This window comes from Plutella xylostella, chromosome 30 (genome assembly GCF_932276165.1).
Source record: "Plutella xylostella chromosome 30, ilPluXylo3.1, whole genome shotgun sequence".
NCBI lineage: Eukaryota > Metazoa > Arthropoda > Insecta > Lepidoptera > Plutellidae > Plutella > Plutella xylostella.
Window position 1 is genome coordinate 5,793,517 of NC_064010.1, and position 27,179 is coordinate 5,820,695.

Genomic DNA, 27,179 nt, shown 5'->3' on the forward strand with positions numbered 1-27,179 from the left:
ACTTTATTTAAGGTGCCTATAAGTTTGAATCTATAGAAAATTTTGAAAAAAGGAAAACCTATAAACCTAGTTATTCCTTGTGTCAATAACATATTAAAAAATCATGGAGATTGGATAATATTTAGGGGTAGTAAAACGTTTTCTCTTTTTGTATGGACGAGCAAGTGCTATACTCTACTCTTAAGTTTCAAATTACAATTTTTTTTTAGACTCTAGTGTCCCCGCAGCTGCTGGCTAAATGGTGGTTTAAAAATATATATAAAAATCACGGATGTAGGACATATAATTATGATGAAATTAAAAGGAAAACTATCTGAGATAAGTAGAGTTGTACGGAACCCTCAGTGTGCAAATGCACTTAGCCGGTTTTTTTTATGTTACGTACAAAAAATCACACTACGAACAAACAAACACTCTTAGAACAAAAGTTGTTAAGAATATGTTTAATGACCCCCGAGTCGCCCCCTTTCGGCTGAATATAGCACTTTTACAACACTGTGTAGTTAAATTAGGACTTCCTAAGAATTTGCATTGGTTTATATGCTTACTAGCTGTTCCCGCGCGCTTCGCTTCGCCTTAAAAAGTTTTCCCGTGGGAATTCCGGGATAAAAAATAGCCTATGTTCTTTCCGAGGGTCTAGACCGTATGTATACCAAATTTCATTCAAATCCGTTCAGTAGTTTTGGCGTGAAAGAGTAACAGACAGACAGACAGACAGACAGACAGACAGACAGACACAGTTACTTTCGCATTTATAATATTAGTTAGGATGATGTTCACATAGCAACACCAACTAGGTAAGTATGACAAATTAGACACGTCTTGTTATAATTTAATTGTGTCCTTCAAAAGATATACGGATCTAGGTATATATTCATTATTCCTTAATCGATATACTTATTATAGGCATTATAAATAAAAATATACCGTTAGATTTTAATAAATAATTCGGGGGTTGACTGGCAGAAAATGCTTTTAACATGAAGTCCACCCTTTGTACTTTAATTTTTAAATATTTTTACAATAATAAGTAAAAAATAAATAAATAATTTACGAAAAATTAATTGAATGGACATCTAAGTAGGTACTCTACAAGTGGTGTATTTTTAATTAAATGTTACAGAGGGAAATCCCATCCCACTTACCGGATCACCATTTCACTTCGTATAAAACCATAAAAGCGCGGGGTCACAAAGAAAATCAAAAAGAAATTCGAAAAAAATGCAGGCACTGAATAAAATGCAAAGAGCCTTCTAAAAATAGAAAGTTTATACGCGAATAAAAAAACAAAAACCAGACAGGGACAGACACTCACTAAACTGTAAAACTCCGTTTGTAATTTGGTCATTTCAGACCTTGTTAGAGCGGGATAGAGGTATTTTTGTGATTCTGGCGTCGGTGTTGTCAGAGTTCAATGCACCGGCCTCCTTTATGAGAGCGCACGCGGCGAATGTCAATATCTCTGTCACACGTACTGTAGGTCAGCGCGAGAGAACGAGAGGGAAGGCCACGGGCAACTTTTTGTCCCGAACTTGAATTTCGATCGATATAGCGTACGCCTGATCTTGATACTTGAGTTTTTTTTATACTTTTTGATCTAATTTTAACTATTACTATACCAACTAGCCGATACTATCTATGTATATGATTCGTATACTTTTACGCTAAAATTCATCGATAACAATATTAATATTAATATTTACAACAAAGTTAAAATCGACTTTGAAACACGCGAGTTTTGACTCTATACTTCAGTCAATAAGTTGAAATTCGTAAATCACAACGCCAATTTAAAACCTATTTTTAAAGTAACAAAAAGATGTATGAATTTGTTGGTTAGAATTAATAGGACATACCGATGGACAAACAGTAACAGACATGCTGATGAACTTGAAGATTCGAAAACATGTCATTTTAAAATAAATCTTTGTCTTTGTAAATTAAACTATAATAGAAACAACAGTACTTAAATGAAACCCAGCCATAATACCTATTATAGGTAGGAAAATTATGCAATTAAAACAGAATCATGATCATGCGATTAATGTGAAAAAGATATTATGACCATCGCAAACCTATAAATAGTGCCCGAGCAATTATTATTCTCACGCTAATCTAAAATAAACTCTATGCCATGTGGTAATAGCATTTTAATTGATTTAAACACGTACTACTATTCTATAATAGTATAAAAAACAACAAATAAACAACTTAAATAGTGTAAAATTGTTCTTGCGCTGTTCTAATAAGAATCTACTTCGTCCCTTGGGCTTCATTCAAGTGAATTGAATGATTTAATGAATGTCTATAAATAGATCTAGACGAGACTATTGTTGCTAAGCGTAATCTAGCATGTAACCTGGTTGTTCAGGAATAGACCTAAGTACAGCGTACATAGGTTTGATATTTGCTAGTACGGATTATAAGCAATTTTTAGTTTTAATTGCATGCATTGGATGCTTTAAATGGGTGTTCGTTCTCGTAATGACTATGGGATGGGTATACTTTTCCATTCATTAGGGTTATAAAGACTGATAGGAATTCAAGTGAAAGTTAACTTATAGGGCGTGATGGTACATTAAGTTTTTTTAAATGCATTTGTTTGTAACTTTCTCTTTTCAAAAGAAATACGTTAACAAGTTGTTTTTGTTTATAATTAAGGAGAGGCTAAGCCGATTATGATAAAATATGGCTCAGAAAGAACACTCGGGGTAACATTATCTATGATCCAAAAAAATCTCAAAGAGAATCGGTTAACCCGTTGGTAGCTACGCTATTACAGACAGATACACAAATACGCACATAGACTTGCTAAACTTATAACACCCGTTTTCCTGTAAAGTATTCATACTTACAGTTACCTATTTAAAAAAACATAGTGTGGTTAGCCACGTGTAAAAAAAGATACTACAAATTTTCATTAAAAAAATCCGAAAAAAAAGGCCAGACAAAGTATCAAAACCTCGCAGTCGCTGTACTCAGCCGCGCCGGGGGAGTGCGGGAGGCGGCGCGAGTGCGAGCGAGACGGCACGAGCCGCTCAGCTCCGCCGCAGATAACGGTGCCGCGTGCGCGTGACCTCAGAACAAGAACACACTCCGGTCTGGTTTCGGCGGGAATCTCGCGCAGAACAACGTGGTGAAATTTGAATTTTCGTTCGGAAATTTTTAAATGAAGCTGTATTTCGAGGTCTAAAATAATGGAAGGTGTTAGTTCGATGAAGCTTGTATGTTTATGTATGCTCTGCTTCGTCAATATAATTTAACTGTGTCTGTACAAAAACATGAGATAAGTACTTACCAAGCTATCAGGAGTTAAATTTTAAGGACGTAGCGTAGTATTGTAGGAACCATGTAGGAACGTTTTGAACGATATTTTTACGGCTTTTAATCAGATTTTTTTACCAACAGTGTAGTATTTAATTAATTTTTTTTGTTAGCACCTATTTTACAGTCTACTGATAAAAAAATACAATTAGGTACTTATATTGTGTACAACTTCACAATTTTAAATAGGACAATTATTTAGTTTCTTAATAAAAAGAACCAAAAATGTCTAATGTTTTCTGGCTAAAATACACTAGGTACTAACAATTATAGTTACAAATACAATAAAACTTACAAATTATTACAAATCTTACAATACAACTTCTTGTATGAGGAAAAACTCCAATTCTGAATTTAAGGCTAGGTTTATTTTTTTGGGAGTTTTTGTGTTTTACATTTTTATACATATCTACCAATCAATTTAAATATATATTTATATGCTTAATTTAAAAAGGCTACTTTAAAAATATATTAAATATATAAAAAATAAAATTATATAGGTAGTTAAGGAACTACTACTTAGGTCTACTTGCTTAATAAATATGTAGGTCAAAATATGAAAATACCTGCATTCCTGTAATTCGCCCAATAGAAGACAGATCTGTGAACAAAATAAAACCTAGTTAATGTAATTTATGTATCATAGGTAAAGTAGGATAAAAAAATTGTTTTACCAGGTTTGTTTATTACTTATTATTTATTATTTTTTTACTAGTTTAATTAAGTATTTTTTATTCTAATTGTTCTATTAAGTCCCTACCTCTAATTATTTATAACCATAGCAGTAGTAGGTCTTACAAAAAATATAAGAGGCCCTAAAACAGGCATTTACATAACAACTCCTTTTAGGTTCTAATCGTAAATAAAATAAAAAACATTGTAATCCTAAAAAAAACCTTAAATTACTTAAAATAATAATAAACATAAAATAAGGGCCCATATGCCACCTCTGACCCTTTCCGAAAAAAACCTAATTTACATGCAATAGAATGCAAGACATAGCTAATAGATAATAGGCACACAGAGGTTGTCCAATGGGCCTTAGGCCCTTGCATCTAAGTTGGAAAAAGAAATAGATAAATCAGAAAGGGACAGACTGGCGTGTTAGAAAGGGACGAAGCAGCTCCCCCACAGAACATGCGTCTATTAAATTGTTTTCGTTTTTTGAATGTTGCCGTTCTGTGTCCGCTAGGAGGGTGCTTACGAGTTTTTCGGACACATTTTTTGTTGTCACGTTTTTTACTGTCTGAGGGCTGAGCAAGGGCTGAGGGTTTCATTTAACTTCTAACTGAGGGCCACATTGACATTCTATGTATTATACATATGTTATTGATGATGAATTAATAATAAGTTTGTTATAATAATTACGATACTATAAGGAAAATGTAATAATTATTAATAATGTAAGTAAATAAAAATCTATGAGACAAAATTAATAAAATGATAGATATCGTTTTTAAGAGTGATTTCTTCCAGACTAACTCGAAGGAGAGTATCTATACAAAAGAAAAAGGGTAAAGTGCAAAAAATTACAAACATAACTTATAAATACAAGGAAGGTAATCCTAACTAATATTATAAATGCGAAAGTAACTGTGTCTGTCTGTCTGCCTGTTACTCTTTCACGCCAAAACTACTGAACGGATTCGAATAAAATTTAGTATACATACGGTCTAGACCCTGGGAAAGAACATAGTCTACCTTTTATCCCGGAATTCCCACGGGAAAACTTTTAAAGGGGCGCGCGGGAACAGCTAGTATTGTATAAAAATGCCTACGTAATCTATACCTAGTAATAGGTCATATAAACTAAAATTTTATGTGCAATAAAGAGTTTAATTCCTACGAGTAATAATAAAATCCGTCCATAATGTAAGTCCTACTAAAAGCTTTGGTCTGCCTGTGACAAACGTATGTGGGTTTTAAGGTTTAAAGAAAAATAATAATCTAATAACCAACTAACGTTAAAAACCCCCGACATGTAACACTAAAAGTCCTACAACTTTTGAAAGATTTGAACGGCTAAGCCTTTTTTCATAAAATATAGCTAAGAACAGTGTAACATTAGCTATGACTATGACCCAAAAACAACAATTCGAAAATATTAACCACCTCTTTGTAGCTAAGCTACCAAAGACAGATACACAGACACGTTAAACGTATAACACCACTCCACTTTGACGGGGGTTAAAAACGTTGCTAAGGCACTAAGCCCCAATTTCTTCATAATCGGTTATCTAACCAATCGGGATTGGTTAATCAATTATACGTCGTCTCCATATAAAATCCTTGGTGTCAAAAGTCAACCACTAATACCTGGTAAGCTCTAACCGACTATGGAGAAATTGTCACTTATACTCACATACCTTTAATGTAGGGCTTCTGATGATCACTATCATTAAACAATTAAGTGACAAGATTTATACTTTGCGTAAATTATTGCAAGTTACACCACAATTATTATACTAGCACAGCATGTTTGCGTCATATAAGTAAAAAAGTATAAGGACCTAGGTACTTAATATTAATATAAGTACTATAGAGTACAATCAGGTTCATTGTGCAAGGTCAGTTTGTCACAATCAGAGGTAGGAGTCGAGAAGCAAAATATTACTATCAACATGAATTCTTAAAACAACTGGATTAAAGGAATCTTTAATTGGATGAACCAATTTTTATGAAATGCAGCTGCTAAGGAAGAAAAATAAATCAGTCAGTTTTAATTTAACACCCCTTTTTTCCATTTCAGTAATCACTTATCAGTATTATTATCAGCCTTTTAGGTAATAGCTCCACATTTGAAGATCTTCGCCATAAACTCTTTAAGTCAATATTCAATTTACTAGATAGGTATATGTGCTTATGAGGTTTTATCATCAAATTATAATTAATGCCGAGTTGCAGAAAGGAACATTAACTGCCAGTTTCTATCTGTATCTACTACTAGGATTTTGACAGATTATAACTTTTAATGTGTCAAAATAGTATGAAAGTTACTACCAGTCATCGGAAGAGTTATCGAAACTGGCTAAGGTAAGATGCTGTCGGTAACTCGGTATTGAAACTGAGTACAAATTCATTTACCTACAATAACTACCATGATGAAATTTCCAGCTAATAAAACGCAGAGCTCTGACGCACACTGATTAAAGCGGGCAGACTGATGACCACAACCAACCATTACAATATTCATTTGCGAGCATAACACAATGTTTACCTTCTAGGCATTAGGTACCTAATAATGTAGGAATTTGGTAACCGATCTCTATGTCGCAGGCAATTTGTAAGATCTCGCCGTTTACATACGGCGTCGTCAGTTTACAAACGCTCGCTGTTTTGTAATTTGCCGAAGGCATATTGATAACTCGTTCAATCGTTCTGATTTCGACGTTATTTGCAGTTTTAGGGTGACCATGATGAAACACAGTTTGAACTTTCTACAAATGGAAAAATCTGACTTTATTTCAGGATTTCAAGTAAGACTTTTTACTTTTGTTTTCTAAAGTAGGTATCTAAGCAGGTATTTATACATAACAATAAAACTACGCTCTTCTAGATAAAAACAAACACTGGTGCCCGAATGCACTAAACTTAGGAAATGCTAAACTCTTTACTAAATAATTTATGAAGCTCTAAGTAAATATCCTGCATGTGTCCTCCGTACACCGGGATCTATGGATAACGTAGTAGTTTTAAGGTGCGAGATAACCTCAAAAACTTTTTCGTTTGTCTACGGCCTTTTTACTGCTCCTGCACTGTAATAAATGACTTTAAAGTCACAATTATTTGGTGAAAATGCTTCTACACTCGTAATATTTGCACTTTTTTGAGTATTTATTGAGTCACAGAACCACTACTTGACGCCATTTTTGTTGTTGTGATCAACAGCACCGCACGTGGTAAGAAACAGAACTAAATTCTTCAATTTGCCGCGGCATTATGTAAACGGCGTATGGATTGTCAATGAAATGTTGTGGCATATTATAAAATGACACGGCAATATACATTTTGCCTTCGGCATATTACAAAACAGCGAGCGTTTGTAAACTGACGACGCCGTATGTAAACGGCGAGATCTTACAAAATGCCTGCGACATGTATACCAAATCACTCCTTTCAGCAACGATATAGGTAGGTACTTACATGCACCATGTACCTTCAGTCAAACTATAAAGTCCAGACATCAAAGAGTGCGATTTTGGTAAGACTTTTTATGATCATCAGTTATTTACTTAATTTTATTTATTTATTTAATTCTTTATTGCACAAATAAAAAAATACATGTACAAATTTTACATACATTTTTAAAATAAAATACCGATTGACTATGGATTTTTAACGGATTTGTTCTTTAATAAATATAATAGATCGATTAAATACGATCTTAAACAATTAGTTAGGATCCACTTCCGTTTTCACGACTTTATAGTTGGAATGTAACTGTATGTATTTTATGACGACGCACTCAAATGGGTAGGCTGCACTACCACGTCACTGTAAGAACTAATCCTGCGAACAGTATCGATCTGATTCCTGAGACTTGTAGAGACATGATCCGAGATCCGGTTGTCAGTTAAAAAAAGTCGTTAGTATAGATATAAAGACTGGACGATTGATCAGTGTGTTTTATGTGAACTTGTGTGATTTATATTGTACTTACTAGCTGTTCCCGCGAGCTTCGCTTCGCCTTAAAAAGTTTTCCCGTGTGAAATCCGGGATAAAAAGTAGCCTATGTTCTTTCTCAGGGTCCAGACGATCTGTATAGGTACTTACCAAATTTCATTCAAATCCGTTCAGTAGTTTTGGCGTGAAAGAGTAACAGACAGACAGACAGACAGACACAGTTACTTTCACATTTATACTATTAGTAAGGAATTAGTAAGGATAGTAAGGATATAGCAAAATTAAATTTTTCGGTGGTACCGAGTTTAAAATTGGAAGCGAATAGGTCAATATGGTGAATGTGTTAAATTAAAAAGTACCTAAGTACATAAGTAGGTACCTAGCAAGTGGTGCAACACTATTGTAGATCCTTAACATACTATTGATGATTAATTAATAAAATAAAACTACTGAACGGATTTCAATGAAATTTGGTAAGTACGAGTATACAGATACGAGTAGTCTAGCTAGACCCTGAGCAAGAACATAGGCTACTTATGACCGCGGATTCCCCACGGGAAAACTTTTTAAGGTAAAGAGAAGCTTGCGGGAACAGCTAGTTAGCTAGTAGTAGATGCAAGTTACAAGTTAGTTAATGATGATAAAAAACGTGAATCTAAAGACAGACATACAAACTAAGAGTCAGTAGACGACAGTGGTGGTTAGGATAGAAAGAACAATTTCTACAAATAAATAGAGGAAGCAAAGGAGGCGATATAATTAAAACATCTGGTAACAAATGTATAGAGATAGCCCAAGATCGAGATGAGTGGGATAGACTGAAGGAGGCCTACACCTTTGAAGTTGAAAACGGCTAAGAAGAAGAAGAAGAAGAGGAGGCACGCCCAGAGAAGCATTCCGACATGAATTCATAACTGAATGCAACCCGCCTCAGCCTCTGTACTCCGTTCCTCAAGTCAACAAACATTAGTCGATATTTCAGCTCCAGAGCGATAGCGTTACTAAACTTGGAGGTCACTCTATACTGACGAAAAACTAACGAACGAGAGCTGCCGTGCAACAGTGCAGCGATCACAGGATTCGATACTATTTTCGAATCGACACAAACATAATTATGTAAAAAACAAAGGTCACTTTTGGAAATTTGAACTGACAAATTTGCCTTACATTTTTGACAGTGACAGTTGACGATAATGTTCTTTCTCCATATGATTGTGTAGATTCGGAAATAGTATGGAATCCTGTGATCATGCTTCTGTCGTGCGATCGGCACTTTACGTTTACATCGAGATAGAGCCGTGGCTCGCGTTCCGAAACTTTGTTTTTCGTCAGTATAGCGTTACTAAACCGTCGTCGCGTGGTTTGCGCGGGAGTCGAGTCGCTCGGCCGCGTGACGTCACGAGAGTTAGTCACTGCGGCGCGCGGCGTGACCTATTTCACTGTCGCTATGCGCGCGCAGCCGAGCCGCCGCCGTTTTTTGTTCATTATTTACATTTTGTATTGTGCTCGAGTAGATTCGGTTGTCGCGAAGGTTTATAGGTTACCGAACCAAGTTTTCTTCTTCGGTTTCTGGATGGATCTTTGCTTGGGTTGGGCAGCTCATCTTTTTGCCAGTTACTTATTTTGTGTATTTTTGACAGTTATTATTTATGATGATGTTGGTATATATATTCAGGATTTATGGACAAAATGAACATACCTAACTACAGTAATGTTACTTTATTCCTTTTTTCTTACGTGCGCTTCGATAGTTCTGTTAATTCCTTATCCTTGAGCAGAACAATATCACCGACGGTAATACATACATACATACATATGCTCACGCCTGTCTCCCAGAGGGGTAGGCAGAGACTATGGATCTCCACGTGCCACGATCCTGACATACTTCTTTCGCTTCCTCCACATTCATAAGTCTCTTCATACATGCACGTCGGTTTCGGAATATCCTAATTTGGCTCTTCTTGAGTATGTCGCCTATCTGGTCGACATACTTTCGCCTAGGACGTCCTCTACCGACACAACCATACATCTCCGCACAATAAATTTCTTTCGTCAATCTTCTTTCATCCATCCTTTCAATGTGACCAAACCATCTCAACATTCCCTTTTCAATTTTGGTCACTACGTCTTCTTTTACTCCAACTCGATCTCTTATAACACTATTCCTTATCCTATCATTCAGTTTCAGTCCACACATACTTCTTAGAGAGCGCATCTCAACAGCATTTACCCTACTTTCATTCTTCTTCTGCCAAACCCAGCTTTCACTTCCATACATTAGTGTAGGGACCAACACTCCGCCATGAACAGCCAAACGAGCCTTTTGAGACACGTTTTGACTCCTCATGAAAGAGTGCAAGGCCCCATTTACTTTATTTCCCGCTTTCACTCTTCTTTCAATATCCCCCTCACATTTCCCATCCCTCGTAAACAGACTACCCAAATAAACAAACTCATTCACTTGCTCCACTTTTTCGTTCTCGATCGTGATCTTACATTCAGTTACCTCTTCCTCTCTTTCAAACACCATAACTTTCGTCTTATTAACATTCACTTTCATTCCTTTCCTTTTAAAACTTTCATGCATGAGAGTTACTTGTTGTTGCAGCTGTTCTACCGACGATGCAAGTATGACTTGATCGTCAGCATACAGCAAACACTTAAGAAGCAACTCTCCTATTCGCAAACCTCTTTCGTCATCTTTCATATCCTTGAGACAACTATCCATAAATAAATTAAACAGCCAAGGCGAAGCCACACATCCCTGTCTAACACCTCTGTGGATACCAAACCAGTCAGTGTAGGCTCCGTTTATCCTGACACACGCACTAGATTCCCTATAAAGGGACCTCAGTGCCCGCGTCAGGTGGCCGTCCACTCCATAAACGGATAGTGTCTCCCATAAATCATTCCTCCTCACTCTGTCATAAGCCTTTTCTAAATCTACGAAGGCACAGAACACCTTTTGCTGCTTTGCAAGGACCTTTTCTGTGACGCTTCGTAGAGAAAAGACTTGATCCGTACATCCCATCCCCTTTCGAAAACCACCTTGCACATCCCAGATCTTTTCCTCCGTCTCTTTCACTACCCTTTCAATCAATATTTTTGCATACAATTTACCAACTATACTTAAGAGGCTGATGCCGCGGTAACTGTTGCAGGTCTGGAGCGAGCCTTTTCCTTTATACAAAGGAACTATGACCGCTCTGCACCAGTCGCGTGGCACCGTACCGCAACGCCAGCACTCATTGAAGAGTTGGTAAAGCTCACTTGCAGCCACTCCACCTCCCGCTCTTAGCATCTCTAAAGATACCCTATCATACCCGGCCGATTTGCCAACTTTCATTCTTTTTAATGCATCCATAATTTCTTTCATACTTATCTTGTTTTCCTCATCTACAATTCTTTCACTTTCTACCTCTACATCATTTACAGTCATACAATCTGTGCTTTCAAACAAACTTTCAAAATATTCTTTCCATCTTTTAAGGACTTTATTTTCATCATTCAAAACATCTCCATTTTCATCCCTTATCACATCCAGATTTGTATTCTCTGACTTCCCTCGAGCCTTTCTTACCAACTTCCAGAACAATTTAATGTTCGCTCGAAAGTGTCAGAGAATTTTCTATCACATTCATCTTTTAATGCCTTTTTCTTACTTTCAATCACTTCTTTTACTTTTTTCTTTAGTAAAACATACTTTTCACGAATCTCTTTCATTTCATCTTCCATTCCCTGATTTCCTTGCATTCTGTTGTTGGCTTTTTTTGACAACAAATCCAACCATGCCATCTTCTTTTCATTCACTACCTTTTTGCATTCATCATCCCACCAAGTAAGCTCCCTCTTACCACTCTTCTTTCTTTTATTCACTCCACATACTTTCACCGCCGTATTAACTAAATTGTCTTTCAAGCGCTTCCATTTTTCTTCTAAATCATTTTTTCATCTAAGACATTAGTGCTCTCTAAGTTTTCTTTCAAACTTCTTCTATACTCTTCACTTACTACATCATCTTGCAATTTTTCGACGGTAATAGCGCGGGTAAATTGGCCACCGATTCCATTAGCCGATTGGTCTTTATCTCGGAGTATGGACGCGTCGACTCGCTGCGTGGGCGCAGTCGTAAAGCGCAGGAGGGTTACACTTGCTTGGCAAAAACTAACCAATGTTATTCGATTCGATTTTGATAAAACAGGCTAAGAACACTCAGGGTAACATTGTCTATGACAAAAATACGAAATTCGGTTCAGCCGTTTGGTGAGTTACGCCGCCATGCAGTACCACAGACACTTTAAACACCCCTCTTTTCGTCATGCAATTTTACATTTAAAAGTAAGTGATACAAATCGATGAAGTCGTGGTTAGCTTCGAAATTTCGTGTTTCCTAACCTGGAGAGACCCTCAGAAACGGCGTGTCACTTCCGCCCGCAAAGGCCGAGGTGATATTGTGGTCTTTGTTTAACGACCCGGCCAGGAATTCGGCGACAACTGCCGACCACTATTATGGTAATGGCAGATCTGCAGATTATCTTGATTGCGATGTGTACTTACATTGTTTGGCTGCTGCACGCTTGACAGTTTTTAGCTGAGGTGGAAATTTATGTTAAACTAGCTGTTCCCGCGAGCATCGCTTCGCCTTTAGCCTATGTTCTTTCTCAGGGTCTAGACCATGTGTATACTAAATTTCATTCAAATCCGTTTAGTAGTTTTGGCGTGAAAGAGTATCAGACAGACAGACAGTTTCTTTCGCATTTATAATACTATATAGTTAAGATCTAATCATCTTGTTTTGTATGGTCAGCCATGCGCTGCAGATCCATTATAGTTAGCCTTTTCCGTTTAGGAGCAATTTGCTATTGTCACTGGAACTTCTTCATTGCTCGCGAGTATAACTTATTATGACACATTGGCTGTCAGTGTCACCTACAGTGCGACAAACTTATCTGTTCCGGTGAGAGCGAACTAAATTGATCCATATCTCATTATTTACTAATGAATTATATATCGATATTGATTAGATGGGTTTATTGAAACTACAAGAGCGAATTACCACTACTGGCAAACTTAAAATCTTATAGAATGAAGAAATATTACACATTTACGTGAGCTGTCACCGGAACAGATAAGTTTGTGGCACTGTAATGACTTGTTTGTGTCATGCGAGCACTGACCGCGTACACTACTCGGCTATGCCATTGATTATGTCATTAGCAGTTATCACGTCCACTGTGTATTGAAACGAGGCACCACAGCGGTGGAAGCACCCATTGAACGAGAAGGCCACTCTATATGACGAAAAACTAAGCTTCGGAGCGCTGCTAGGCGAGCCACGACTCTATCTCGTTGTGTCAAAGATGCCGATTGCACGACAGCTCTCGTTCGTTCGTTTTTCGTCAGTATAGAGTAACCCGTAGGTGTTGTACGCACTCGCGCATGCTGGCTTGTGCTTCGGAGAATCACACACAAATACACAGAGACAAACATAACATGTCACATGTGTTGAAGAACCGACAGTCGATGCAGTAAACGTGTTCTGGAGTGGAGACCGCGACTAGGCAAACGTAGTGTGGGACGCCCTCCGACTAGATGGGGTGACTTGCGAAAGGTGGCTGAATACGATTGGATGCGGAAAGCTATCGCATCCAGTGAAGTGCTTAGGAGAGGCCTACATCCAGCAGTGAACTTCTAAAGGCCGATTATGAAACAAAACATGCATGATACAGCCTGTGACAATTCATGGATAACGGAGTGTTTTTGGGAAAAGCCACAATCACAAAGTAATTTTGGTGACATAATTTTACTAAAAACGCTGGTTTGCGTAAAAAAAGGAACGATGAATCTGACGATGATGCATAGGTAATAAAAGAAGATACATGTCACGGATAAGAATTATGATAACGATCGACATAGGTTAAAATGTGCTATAAAGAGTTAAATAACTATAATAATTAAACGGTTCTACCTTTTTTGGCATAAGATTTATTTGCCTAATCTCGTATTGCATAGTAACGTTAGGTCAAAGTCTCGTTACGCCGAAAATCGTATGGCATAAATCTCGTTTAGTAAAAAGTTATTTCGCATAACATTGTTTAGCCTAATAATGGTATGGCCAAATCTTGAATAGCCTAATAATGCTATGGCATAGGTTTATTAGATTTATACAAAGTAATAATATTCGTTTGGCTTTAACTTTGACGGAGCGTCTCCCTACATAGCGCAAACTGGTGCCTTGTATTGTTTCCGCTGTTTGGAAAACGCTCCGCTACGCTTCGCTGCGCTCCGCTTTGGTTTTGATGAACATGTGCACCTAACACGCTCCTCCTCGCTTTGCTCGTCGTCGCACCTATTTTTAGGTTTCGATCTCATGGGGTTTGTAATAATTATATTGGTCTTTAACTTTTGATTTTTTGATCATAGAATACCGTGATTTTCGGGATGTAGGAGAAAAATACCACAATTTGTACATTTACTACATACATAATATATTATTTATTAAGATAACATTAGGAAAAACAAGATTATACATAGGTACCTATAGACGAACATAAATTTGAGCAAACGAAACTTAGGTGTTTAAAGATTGTGCCTAAAGAGTTTTAGACGAAACGAGCCTTATGCCACATAAGTCTTGGCAAAGTGATGGTTCGGACAAAAAAGTTTAGACCATACGAGTTATGCGAAATGAGTTTTGGTCAATAAAGATTATGCCAGATGAGCGGAACCCTAATTAAACATGTTTAAAACAATCTATAAGACACTCGTTTTGTTGAGAATTGCGAATAAGTAGCTAGCCCATAAATAAATATCTAAGTAAATACTTAAGTACCTTTTGATACAACCCCCCAAAAAAAAGAAATGTAAATGTACTATACATAGAAAAATGTCCTCAAAACTCGTAAGTCAACGTTCATTATGAAAGCTCAAAAAGGGCCGCGGGCGCCGGGCGCCGCGTTGCCGCTCTTCCGCGGGGCGAGGGGTGAGGGGGGGGGGACGCGAGCGCAACGATTGGTTAGATTCAAAAACCGAACGCATTCTGCTGCACACACGCTGCAGCGACTCATAGACCGGTCTATTGGGCTATTCGAAAATGGAACAGCGTCATTTTGAATGCCCATTGGCCGTTTTAGGATTAGGAGGGGAGTTTATGGTTACATGTTTTTTTGGAACTAGGACGTCTTGATATTGTTGAGGTGTGGCGGGCGGTAGTGGGCCGTTTTTTGTAGTGATGCGCTATTTTGGTTTTGTATTTTTTTCGGCCAATGGCATGGCTACACTTTTTAGTTTTATTTATTTATTTATAGAAGTGTATAAGTAGGTATTAATTATAGTGTTGTGGGTGGGTAGGTTTGATTTTTTATCAATGTACACAAACAAAACAAAAGATAAATACGAATAACTACAGGTTTCTTTTAGTTTAATTTTTAAGGTATCAAGATTTTATTTGGTAGGATACGTACTATCCTCCATTGCCTATGTTTATTTATATCCTTTAGTTTAGATAGGTGAATCCGTCACTATAATTTAAATATTTTAAATCACCATAATACTTAGGTAAGTCCACAAAATAATATTTTTTTGAGCTTTGTATCGTAGTCCTGTTGGAAGTTTGAAATTCGCCGATTAAAATTTTCAGAGGCAACGATATACTTATCATATTGATTCACAAACGGTTTCTTTTCTAACTTTATTGTGTAATAAGTGTACATTGATTATTTCTTATTTACCGACCACAGTAGGTAGTAGCTGTGTTGCAATCAATGAACCTATGTGTTAGTTATAATATTGAGTTAGTCCTAGAGTACATTGAAGCTACGTCACGTTGCATCATGCACAATTAGTCATTTGATCAAAGTCAACATGCCCTGAACTCAGAAATATAATTTCTAGAATTTTCTACACTACTTTCCAACATTGTACCGATATAAATCACAACAATAATAATAATACACACTTAATCATACGAAGAACTGTGTACATAGACTCGTATGACGTTTCAATAGGTACTAAAATTCATTGACCTCATCTTTATCAACTGCACCATATCACCAAGGAATGAGTAAGTATTGTATACAAATGTATAAAGCAAAGCTCTACATTTGTAGATATAAGAGTCACAAGATTAGTTTTAAGTCAGGGGTGGTATTCTTGTATGTAGCCACTTGGTTAGTAGAATAGGATATAATTTTATTAAACTTACAATTTTACAATATTTTTTTGGCTGTCAAGATTTTAGTACCTATACCACCATTTCACAATGTCGCGGTCACTGGGGAGAAGAAATGGCGAAAGAAACTCCTCAGTGCTACGATAGAGCTCTTATAATGAAATGTGCAAACTCTTGGTCACCATTATCATTAACAACGCTTGCTTAGTTGGCAGATCCTCAGGGTCCACTTGGGATCTCGTCATCGATTCTTCGGCAGATATGACCAGCCCAATGCCTTTTCAGCTTGCAAATTTTATCAGCTAGGTCCCTACAAAAATATTATTATTTCTGATATCTTTCAGGTATTCCCGAGCACATGTACCGTACCATAGCATTTTGAACAACTTGAAATCGGTGGACCACTTCATCATTTAAAGTTTTTTTTATAGTATCTAACATAGCCAGCATCTGGCTTTTTTTATTTATTTTAGATAGGTACCTAGGTTTGTTGTACCTTTTATCCTCCTTGACAATAAGTAGCTACCTACCATGATTTTGTGGAAATGGCTAATTATAGACATACAACTCTTACACGTGGCCCTGTTGAAAGTAGAGTATATAAAATTACTGGAAGAGGTTTTTAATGGAAACTTATCGCAGGAAAGTGTGTCCAATATATCTCTGAAAGGAAAAGGAACTTTTCATTGATATTAACATTGTGTTTCAAATCGTTTATTTACTACTGTGGTGTCCTTACCTAACTAGTAGGTACAATATATTTCATTATGTGTAGGTATGGTGTTTTTGTAGATTTCATTTAACCTAGCTAAGAGTTTTGAAACAGACAAGTTTTGGATATCCTGTCAATGTCAATTTGAATTTATAGTATTATAGTTTTGATTAGGGATAGATTTTATTGACCGTTGTACGTACCTAATGTGTGTGCTATTACTTAATAATTTTGATTATATATCACTAGCTGTTCCCGCGAGCTTCGCTTCGCCTTAAAAAGTTTTCCCGTGGGAATTCCGGGATAAAAAATAGCCTATGTTCTTTCCCAGGGTCTAGACCATCTGTATACCAAATTTCATTCAAATCCGTTCAGTAGTTTTGGCGTGAAAGCGTAACAGACAGACAGACAGACAGACACAGTTACTTTCGCATTTATAATATTAGTTAGGATTGCTTCCATCACCATATTTATAGCTACCTATTTGAATATGAGAAATATGTTCAAAAGCAAAACATCAGCAGCAACACCTATGCAATAAATGGATGCTTCCAAAAATGCCTATTCAGACTACCTAAGTAATTGTATTGCAACCCAATTATTTTGTACAGAAGTCCAAATAGTTATCCACTTAAGTGCCTACCTCCTTATTTGACATCTGGAAACTGCAACACCAATTAAAATATGAGCCGGTATGCACTACATATCTTATTACCTGCGTAATCATAACACTCAAAAATATGCTATTGCTAGCAAATACATTAAAGGTAGGACAACGAAACGCATCAACTTACAACACTTACATAATTGCTGAAACGCTATAAATTGGTCAATTACGCAGTAGGTAGCTGTATTTATTGAACGAAAATAACAATATTATTGGATCTTCGTAAATTCTAAGTAAATAGTTCACATTCTGCAAGGCATCGCCAGCTACAATCACTCGCTGTGTAGGGTCGAGCCGTGACCACACCCCAATATCGATTTCTGTAAACCGAATTACAGGATAGGGTGTCTGGATGCCCCACAACAAAGAAGAAAACATCCAAAATTAATCAAAAAAGCATAGGAAATAACATAAAAAATCAAACGCTGGCCGAAAACAGCCGAAAATTCGAAACAAAATGGGAAAATTTACAAATGGTACCGAAATCGGAGCGGCTTTCATTTTCCAAAATGGCGATCCAAACCTGTGACGTAACGAGAGTGCTAAACACAATTTTCTTGACCTTATTTCGGTTCAATCAACCGAATTGTATTCGTATCATTCATCCTCCTTAAATATGTTTTTTATTCAAGCTGTATTTTTCGGCCAATATTGTTTTTTTATGATTTTCTATTTCATGTTACAGGATTAGTTGAACCTCCTTGTCCATGCGCACCGCTACGTCCCAAGTAGCTGGCTCTATGAGTATTGATCTATTTCTGTACACTTCCCTATATTAGAAGGTATTGAAAACACCGAATAAATTAAATAAAAGTACCTACTTACACCAGAAATCGAAGCAAGCTTCCATGCACACAATCAATGGATTCAAACCTAAAAATACTGTGTTGTTTTCAAACAAAGAATCAAATGACAACGCCCACAATTTTTGCAAAAAAAAAGAATAAATTTCAAAATATTTTTTTGAAGAAAAGCAGTTTGTGATTACGGCCAAAACCTGGCCGAAAAGAAAGCCGATTCCATTTTCGAAAAAAATGGTGAAGCCACTCACCTCGACCGGCTGCAGCGGAGACAACATGGCGGCGAACAAAGAGCCACGTTCGAAAACTGAAATCCGTGCCCCCGAGTCGATCGACCCCCCGTTTCGGATAACACTATGTCTTTACCGCGTTTTTTGTACTTTTGAGGTGTTTTTTTGCCCCGACTGGCGCTGGGAGCGGCGAGTGCATGCTTCTGAATGCATCGTCGAGTACTGACCTAGCGTCGCGGTGCACTCGGCGCACACAGACACACACACACACAGACTGCGCGTGTGGGGGTGAGTACTGGCTGGAAGTGAAACTCCGTAAGTGCATTTTTCGAACTTCGAACGTGTGTTCGTTTTTTGAATTCGTTTAAAAATATAACTCGATTGAAGATAAGATGATTGTTGGCCAATTAGTCTGGCGTTTTTTTGCGACATCACGCGATTTGTGCGGGTGTTGTTATTGTTTTGGTGGACACAGGTGTGCTCTGTGCTGGGGCTGATGTTTAATTAAAACAATGTACGGTCAGCTGCATAAGTAGCTATATACTTCTGTACCTTGTCAAACTGAAGAGCCGTCAATGTTTCAATGATTTGATAGGCTGTTTCAGATTGACAAGGTACACAAGTGTATAGCTACTTATGCAGCTGACTGCACAGCGCAAGGACTGAGCTGGACTAAAGCCAGGGCCAGCAGACGCGTCGAGCTGAGTTTAATTGTGCATGTACATCGTGATACCATACACTTAATAAGTACCATATCAATATAAATATCATGAAAACTGTTATTTTAGCCACTGGGGTTTAGCACAACAAGAAGAAGATCCATAGAGGGGACCACTAACAACAATAATTTAAAGCCCATCTCTACAAAGTCTACAAACATAACATATTGTAGAGGTAAAGGTAGAGTCTGGCTAGAGATGAGCTTTTGGCTATGCTACCTAAAATATGCTAGCGAAAACCTAAGGTGGTATCGCGAAGTGAAACGAAGTAAAATTTACGAAGTCCCTACCTATTTAGTGTCAAATTCAATACATCTTATATCCGAAAATCCAAAAATCAAAAATCCTAAAGCAGAATCGCTTACCTATCTATCTGTCATAAGTACTTATACAATCAAACAACGAAATATAATAATATGCGGTTTATGATTTATAATGCGAGTTCGAGTTAAAGGTTTACAGCCTGTTTTATACTTTTTCAGGGGGCTACCAAATAAATCGACTTAATCTGGGTTCATAAAAACCTAAGCAACGTTTTCTCCGTCCTCAGCTTATTAGTTAGATACAGTTAGTTAAAGCCAACGACCTTCTATAATAATAACTATACTATGAGATCGTTGGTCAGGTCTTGGAAGACCTGATTTCCGAGCCAAACATCATTGGTCAAATTAAATCCCAGCGACTCCGTTGGCTTGGTCATCTGCAAAGGATGGGGGAGGATCGCGCTGCCAAGAGGGCCTACCTTGGAGTACCAAGCGGTCGTAGACCAGTTGGCCGCCCCAAATATCGCTGGAGCGATGAAGTCGGCAAGGACCTGCGCCAACTACAGGCAGGAGACGCGCGACTACTGGAGAGCGACTGCGCAGGATAGAGACCAGTGGCGACTTCTTGTGTCTGAGGCCAAGATCCACTTCGGGTCGCTGAGCCAGCGGAGTAAGTAAGTAAGTATGAGATAGTTGAAAAATAAAATATTGAACTTTCTGAAACACCTGTAACCCGTATATAGCTTAGTTCAGATAGTTTTGGAGCATTTTTTACTGAAACTCTGTTGCAAAAGAGCTATTGTAGGTAGGTATATGATGGTCACTTCAAGTTATAGTGGTAGGATCGAATTACGTTATGATAGGAGAAACATTAAGTAAAGTCTTAATAAATAAATAGAATTGGTTTTACGTGGATCTTTTTATTTGACTTGGCTTTTTTACAAGTCCTGTTTTTGATAGCATTTTATTATTATATGAAATACAATGTATCGCATAGGTTCAAGCTAAGAGTTTAGGCTGCCAAAAAAGATATGAATGCAGCCACACTGCCACATACAAGCCTACTTAAAATAAATATGGCTCTCGAAAAGTTTCCTGAAATTATACGATATTCAATAAATTCAATGAATCAATTTTTTGAATTAGAAATCTCTTGACAACTTGATCAATCTTCAAGTAGAAAATGCCACACTGACATAACTTGTATTAATCTGACAGATGTTTGACAGATAAGCGAAGCTGCTTATTGGATTTTTCATTGCTTATAGTGTACAAGTACATGGTGGTAGAGTAGCGACTGTTTAACTGTAACAGCCTCTGTGGTCTAGATGGTAAAAGCTCTGCTTCACAAACCAGAGGTCCCGGGTTCGATGGAACCATCAATTCAATAAATTTGTGTGTTCTAAATGGTGGTTCTAAGTTTGGTTATAGGAGTTAGAATATACACCATTTAAACGCGATGCAAAGCTCGTATCCTAATCCTAACTAATTCTAATTCTAACTAATCCTAATCCTAACTATATAATATTATAAATGCGAAAGTAACTGTGTCGGTCTGTTACTCTTTCACGCCAAAACTACTGAACGGATTTGAATGAAATTTGGTATACATATGGTATAGAGCCTGAGAAAGAACATAGGCTACTTTTTATCCCGGAATTCCCACGGGAAAATTTAAGGCGAAGCTAAGCTTGCGGGAACAGCTATTTTCAACATTTCACTTACAAGCTTCTACTTCCAGGGTGTACGCTGCATGACATTGACAGTGTGCATGTGTGCGTTATTTAATATCTGTGCATGTAGTGGTGGCCGGGGCTCAGCTCGGGATTCGGACTTGGCCGTTTTCACCATCGAACAAAATGCAACTTTACCACCAAAGGTGTATGGATGGAATTTGAATGGGTAGGCGAGCTAGGTAGTATTTATTGAATTTTACTGAAAAGAGCTTATAATGTCGTTGTTTTCTTCAGCGAGGTACTTGAGACTATCATGGCTACAAAATGTGTGTTTACTATCGTATAGGTAATTATAATTAGGTACTTCTTGATCTTCATTACCCAAACAGAACGTAGGCATAACAAGCAGATTTAAATTTATTGAAAATTTATCTATCGACTTGCTTTTCCTGCAAGCATCGCTACAGAAAATACAAAGGTTTTCCCGTGGGGATTCCGGAATAAAAAGTAAAAATAAACCTTCCTCTTTATCCCGTACAAACTTGCCCCCATTTTCACTCCTTTAGGGGTCGAATTTTGGAAAATCGTTACCTAGCCGGGTACCTACTATTGTCTATGTCATACAAAGAACAATCCCTGCAATTTTCAGGATGATACGTTCAGTAGTTTCGTCTGTGTGTTGATTCTCAGTCATTTCGACCGAAAGATTTTATAAGCATCACTGCTGGACATAGGGCTCTCCCAAAGTGATCCACAACACTATGTCCTTGGCCTTCCTCATCCAGCCACTACCGGCTGTCTGGCTGTTAGTCCAGTGGTTAAGTTAGATCCTAATCCTAACTAATATAATATTATAAATGCGAAAGTAACTGTGTCTGTCTGTCTGTTACTCTTTCACGCCAAAACTACTGAACGGATTTAAATGAAATTTGGTATACATACGGTCTAGACCCTGGGAAAGAACATAGGCTACTTTTTATCCCGGAATTCCCACGGGAAAACTTTTTAAGGCGAAGCGAAGCGCGCGGGAACAGCTAGTTAACAATATATTAAAATATCGTTGGAGTTAGCGGTGTAAAGGTTTAGTACGCCCGCCCTGCCATTACACATGACGACCGAACGTAGTAGTGTAGTGGTTAGTGACCCTGACGCTATGCCGAAGGTCCCGGCTTCGAGCCCCGGCCGGGGCAGATATTGGTTTAAAATACAGATATTAGGACCTAGGGTCTCGGTTGTGAATATGACTGGTTTACCTATGTATGTATCTGTGTAGATTATTATATCAGTTGTCCGAAACCCATATTACAGGCTCTACCGAGGTTAGGATCTGACTACCATGTGTGAGATGTCCAACATATTATTATACTTAATTATATAGTTCCTCCCAGCTCTACTGTGCTCAGTGTGACAGGATGTTCAAGACGAAGTTCGGACTTGCCAGCCACATAAGAGCACATAACAGAGTGTAGCAAGAGTCGCTGTTGTCGGATACGACGAAGAGGACATCATACTTAATTATTATTATCAATAGAGTGTCCATGGTTCAGTCGGGCATGTTATTGTAGGTCAACAATAAAAGAGTTGTGCGGTAGGGCGTAACTCCACAACTGCAATAATTCAAAGTGGTTTATCATTTCGAAAGGTCAAAGAAAGTTATCTGTCCAGATAACAAGTGCATAGTTACTGCACCTATATAGCTATGTATCTACCTAAAACATAGGTAGGTACCTACACACATAATACTTATCATATACTTACTTAAGTACTTAATAACACTACATATATACAGAATGTTACAAAAGTGGTATAGCCGAAAGGGGGTGACTCAGGGGGCCAGTGTAGGTACCAACTTAAACAACTTTTATTCTATGATTTATGAACTTTATTTTTATTCTTTTTTACTACTTATAGGAAAGCATTTATTTATACTATTGTAGAGTCAGAGTTTGCTTCTTTACTGTGTACCGTGTGCTGGTCGCGCCAGCTCAGTCTCCAGTCTGCGAGCTAACACAAGTCAAGGGCAGTCTCCGCGCATCCCCAACTATTATCATGTTAATTCACAAACTCGAATTACTTACAATAATCTTAGCAACTTAGGGAGCACCTTAGTCTGTCATAGGACTGTGCTAACAGGTTTGATATTGATGAAAAGTGGAATGTAACAGGTTCAATTCAAAAATAATTGTGTTTGTAAATGGATAAAACATCTACCACCAAGACTTGGGATTTTGTAGTAAACATCTGGCTGAGTAACGAATTTAGTTAGTGTTCTATTCTATGGCTAGGCACTTTCCTAGTTCCTCATTGAAAGCCTCTCATCTCATAGTCTATCCCCGACATTCGATGAAAATCGTAAATTCCAAACATGCTAAGCATAAAACAATGTTGTGCTATTACCAGGTAAGGGCTTACGAGTAAACATAACTTAGATATGCAGACCAGTTCCAAGGTGTGCAAACTTGACCGAGTCCCCGGTACATGTGATTTCACGCAAGAACAGCCGAGGCGCTCGCCAAGGCCGCCCTGCAGCCCAGACAAAGAGTAAAGAGTGCTGGCCCCAGTACACTACCTTGGGGGACTCTCGGTAAAAAAAGCACTGAACGAAGACTAGCACAATGTTATCAATTATACCAAGCCGGTTTCGACCGTACAAGTGAAATGGCCGGACTGTTTGAGCGAAATGACGTCTTAGGGCTGAGATGCAAGGGCTAAAGTTGTGCGGAATTATGTCAGAAGCCTTCGGTGAGAGCTAAGACAAAAATGGAATGAGAAAAAAGTGTGCTGTTGCTACGCAGCGCGGCCGCGCCGGCGCTGCAGCGCTGCAGAATGGGATTGCTCCATTGAACGGTTGAGGATTTAATGCGCTTAACGCTGTATCTAAAAGGTCATTTAATTTTATTTGCTCTCTGGTTGCTCGCTTATTGGAAATGTTTGCAAAATTACACACATGATTGCAGCTTCGGTAAACAGTATTTAATGAGTCATCGATTTTATTAGGCATTGGCATAATGGCATTATAGGTATCTCTACATATAAATACAATTATTTAGATTGGTTATATTTAATTTAATGAGGTGAATACCTATCTACCATTTTCACTATTCTAGACGACTGCTGGATTGGTGACTTTCAGCTTTTAGCTGATGGCTGAATGAGCAAGATTGAGGTCCAAGACTTGGACTTCTTGCGAGTCTACCGAATATTTTGTATCCTGTCTGAAGTCGACAGAAGACGGTCGAATGGCGTAGTGGTTAGTGACCCTACCTTACCTTCTATACCGAAGGTCCCGGGTCCGATTCCCGGCTGGGGCAGATATTTGTTTAAAGACAGATATTTGTACTCGGGTCTCGGGTGTTGATATTTATATTTAATATGTATTTGTGTATATAAATATATATCAGCTGTCCGATACCCATAACACAGGCTCTGCCTAGCTTGGGGTCGGATGGCCGTGTGTGATATGTCTCAAATTGTTTCTCAAATTATATATTATCAATAGTAGACGACCGAATGGCGCAGTGGTTAGTGACCTGACTACTGAGCCGATGGTCCCGGGTTCGATTCCCGGCTGGGGCAGATATTTGTTTAAACACAGATATTTGTTCTCGGGTCTTGGATGTACCCGTAAAATGGCAATAGGCCCGCCCCCTATTACATTGGGAATAACATAACACTCTGGCGAAAAGTGGGTGCAGCAATGCACCTCTGCCTACCCCGCAAGGGAGTACATTAGTACAAGGCGTGAGTGCGTGTTTTTTTGTTTTTTTTTTTGTTTCTCAAATTAATAAAAAAGGTCGTGCCCATGCAAATATCACATATTATTAGTACCTAAGTTAAGTGTATTCATGACATTCAGTGCAGACTTATTTTAGTCTCGGCTTGGGATAAATTTAGCTCAAAATCCACAAAACTGGTTTAGGGTAATGCAACCACTGGACCAGAAATGTTCTAACGGGTTCTCATAAGTATAAAATAAGTAATTTACTTTAATACTTACAGTAGTTACTACATATTAAATAATAATAATACTTATTTTTATCCCACGGCAGACTAAAATAGGGGTCTTATAAGTCTGGAGTGTACACCTATATTGTATCTACTAGTCTGTTTTCATATTACAAACCATCAGCCTGTACTCTATGAAGGTTGTCTGGTAGAGATGGGTATACGCAATAAGGCCGCCTCTTTGTGCTATGTTATTTCTTATTTTTAAGTTTATTATCTTATTTATTTAAGTTTTAAGATCAGAGGCTGGATGAGGAAGGCCGAGGACAGAGTATTGTGGCTCTTTGCGAGAACTTTTAGTGGCTATACTCTGTCCATTATATTATTGGTTTTTTGACATTCGAAATCCCATACAGTGCCACAAACTTATCTGTTCCGGTGACAGCTCACAAAAATGTTTAATATTTCTTAATTCTATAAGATTTTAAGTTTGCTCGTATTGTTAATTCGCTCTTGCGATGTTAATAAACCCATCTAATCTTTTACAATATACAATTCATTAGTGAGTAATAAGATATGGATCAATTTAGTTCGGTCTCACCGGAACAGATAAGTTTGTCGCACTATACATATTTGACAACTGCAAAGGAAAACCAATTTTGCTTACCAGACACAAGGAAACGTCAAAATACAATAACATAGTTGAAGCTCTATAATGATGACATGACACCTATATACATACATTGTATTACGCAATATAATTAAGTATCTCTACATTACATACATTCGATCGAAAATGTTGCATTTAGTGCAGGCAAATTTAGAGGCCGTTGACCTGAGCCGAAATGTTACACCAACATAAGTAAGTTTACTCATATAGGTATGTATGTATGTAGATGATTACTGTATATTATTATTGTATACTGGCTGTTCCCGCGAGCTTCGCTTCACCTTCAAAAGTTTTCCCGTGGGAATTCCGGGATAAAAAGTAGCCTATGTTCTTTCTCGGGGTCTAGGCCGTATGTATACCAAATTTCATTCAAATCCGTTCAGTAGTTTTGGCGTGAAAGAGTAACAGACAGACAGACAGACAGACAGACAGACAGACAGACAGACAGACACAGTTACTTTCGCATTTATAATATTAGTTAGGATTATTATATTACTAGCTGTTCCCGCGAGCTTCGCTTCGCCTTAAAAAGTTTTCCCGTGGGAATTCCGGGATAAAAACTAGCCTATGTTATTTCCCAGGGTCTATACCATATGTATACCAAATTTCATTCAAATCCGTTGATTAGTTTTGGCGTGAAAGCGTAACAGACAGACAGACAGACACAGTTACTTTCGGATTTATAATATTAGTTAGGATGTTATGTGTCTGGCCTCAAGAGAAATGTCTCGGATTGCAACGATGTCCGTTGCCAAGTTTTTAAACGAAACAGCTAATTCGGACGAAAATTATCTGATGTGAATAATTGTGTTTGGTTCTTTATTGAACCTGTCCCGGCTGCACGGTACTTTTATCGACGTAGGTAAACTGGTAAACGTCACTATATTTTTTTATTATATTATATTAATTACTTTCATACAATGTTGAGTACGATAGATAGAGTATTGAAACTGGCAGTAAGTGATAAGAACGCCTTTTGTAGGCTACAAAATTACCTACAACTTGACTACAATTTTAGTATTATTTTTGGTTTACCATACCAATAAAGAGACCTATGTACCTATGTACTCTCAGGATGTAACTCACTAACAAACAACTCGTGGCAACCCTACCGCCTCCACACGCATCGCGTCTGAAGTCTAGACTCCAGACCTCCCCGCGAGCTGCACCGGGTCGATACAGCCCCCCCCCCCGGCACCCTGCACCCCCCCCCCCCTGCCTAAATCCAGGGGGTGACAGTAAACAACGGGGTAGGTACGTGGTGCAGTAAGTAAGAGGTTTTTTAGGTGGTCGATGAAAGTTGTATTAAGCATTAACTGGTGGTTTATAATCGGGTATTTTAGTGTAGCCTACCTATACCTAAGTACACAAAAACAAAAT

General features: G+C 37.8%; 1 long non-coding RNA gene across 3 annotated transcripts in view; it reads right to left on the reverse strand.

Annotated features, from left to right (window-relative positions):
• Positions 1-27,179, reverse strand: part of LOC105389016 — an 81,565-nt gene that overhangs the window by 38,579 nt on the left and 15,807 nt on the right. For 2 of the 3 annotated variants that reach the window (XR_007268097.1, XR_007268098.1), the window contains exons 1-2: positions 18,548-19,042; positions 3,891-3,925 (exon numbers count right to left, since the gene is read on the reverse strand). This is a non-coding gene — a long non-coding RNA (uncharacterized LOC105389016). Of the gene's footprint in view, positions 1-3,890; positions 3,926-18,547; positions 19,043-27,179 lie in introns of those variants that run through there. The other variant, XR_007268099.1, reaches the window with a different exon arrangement.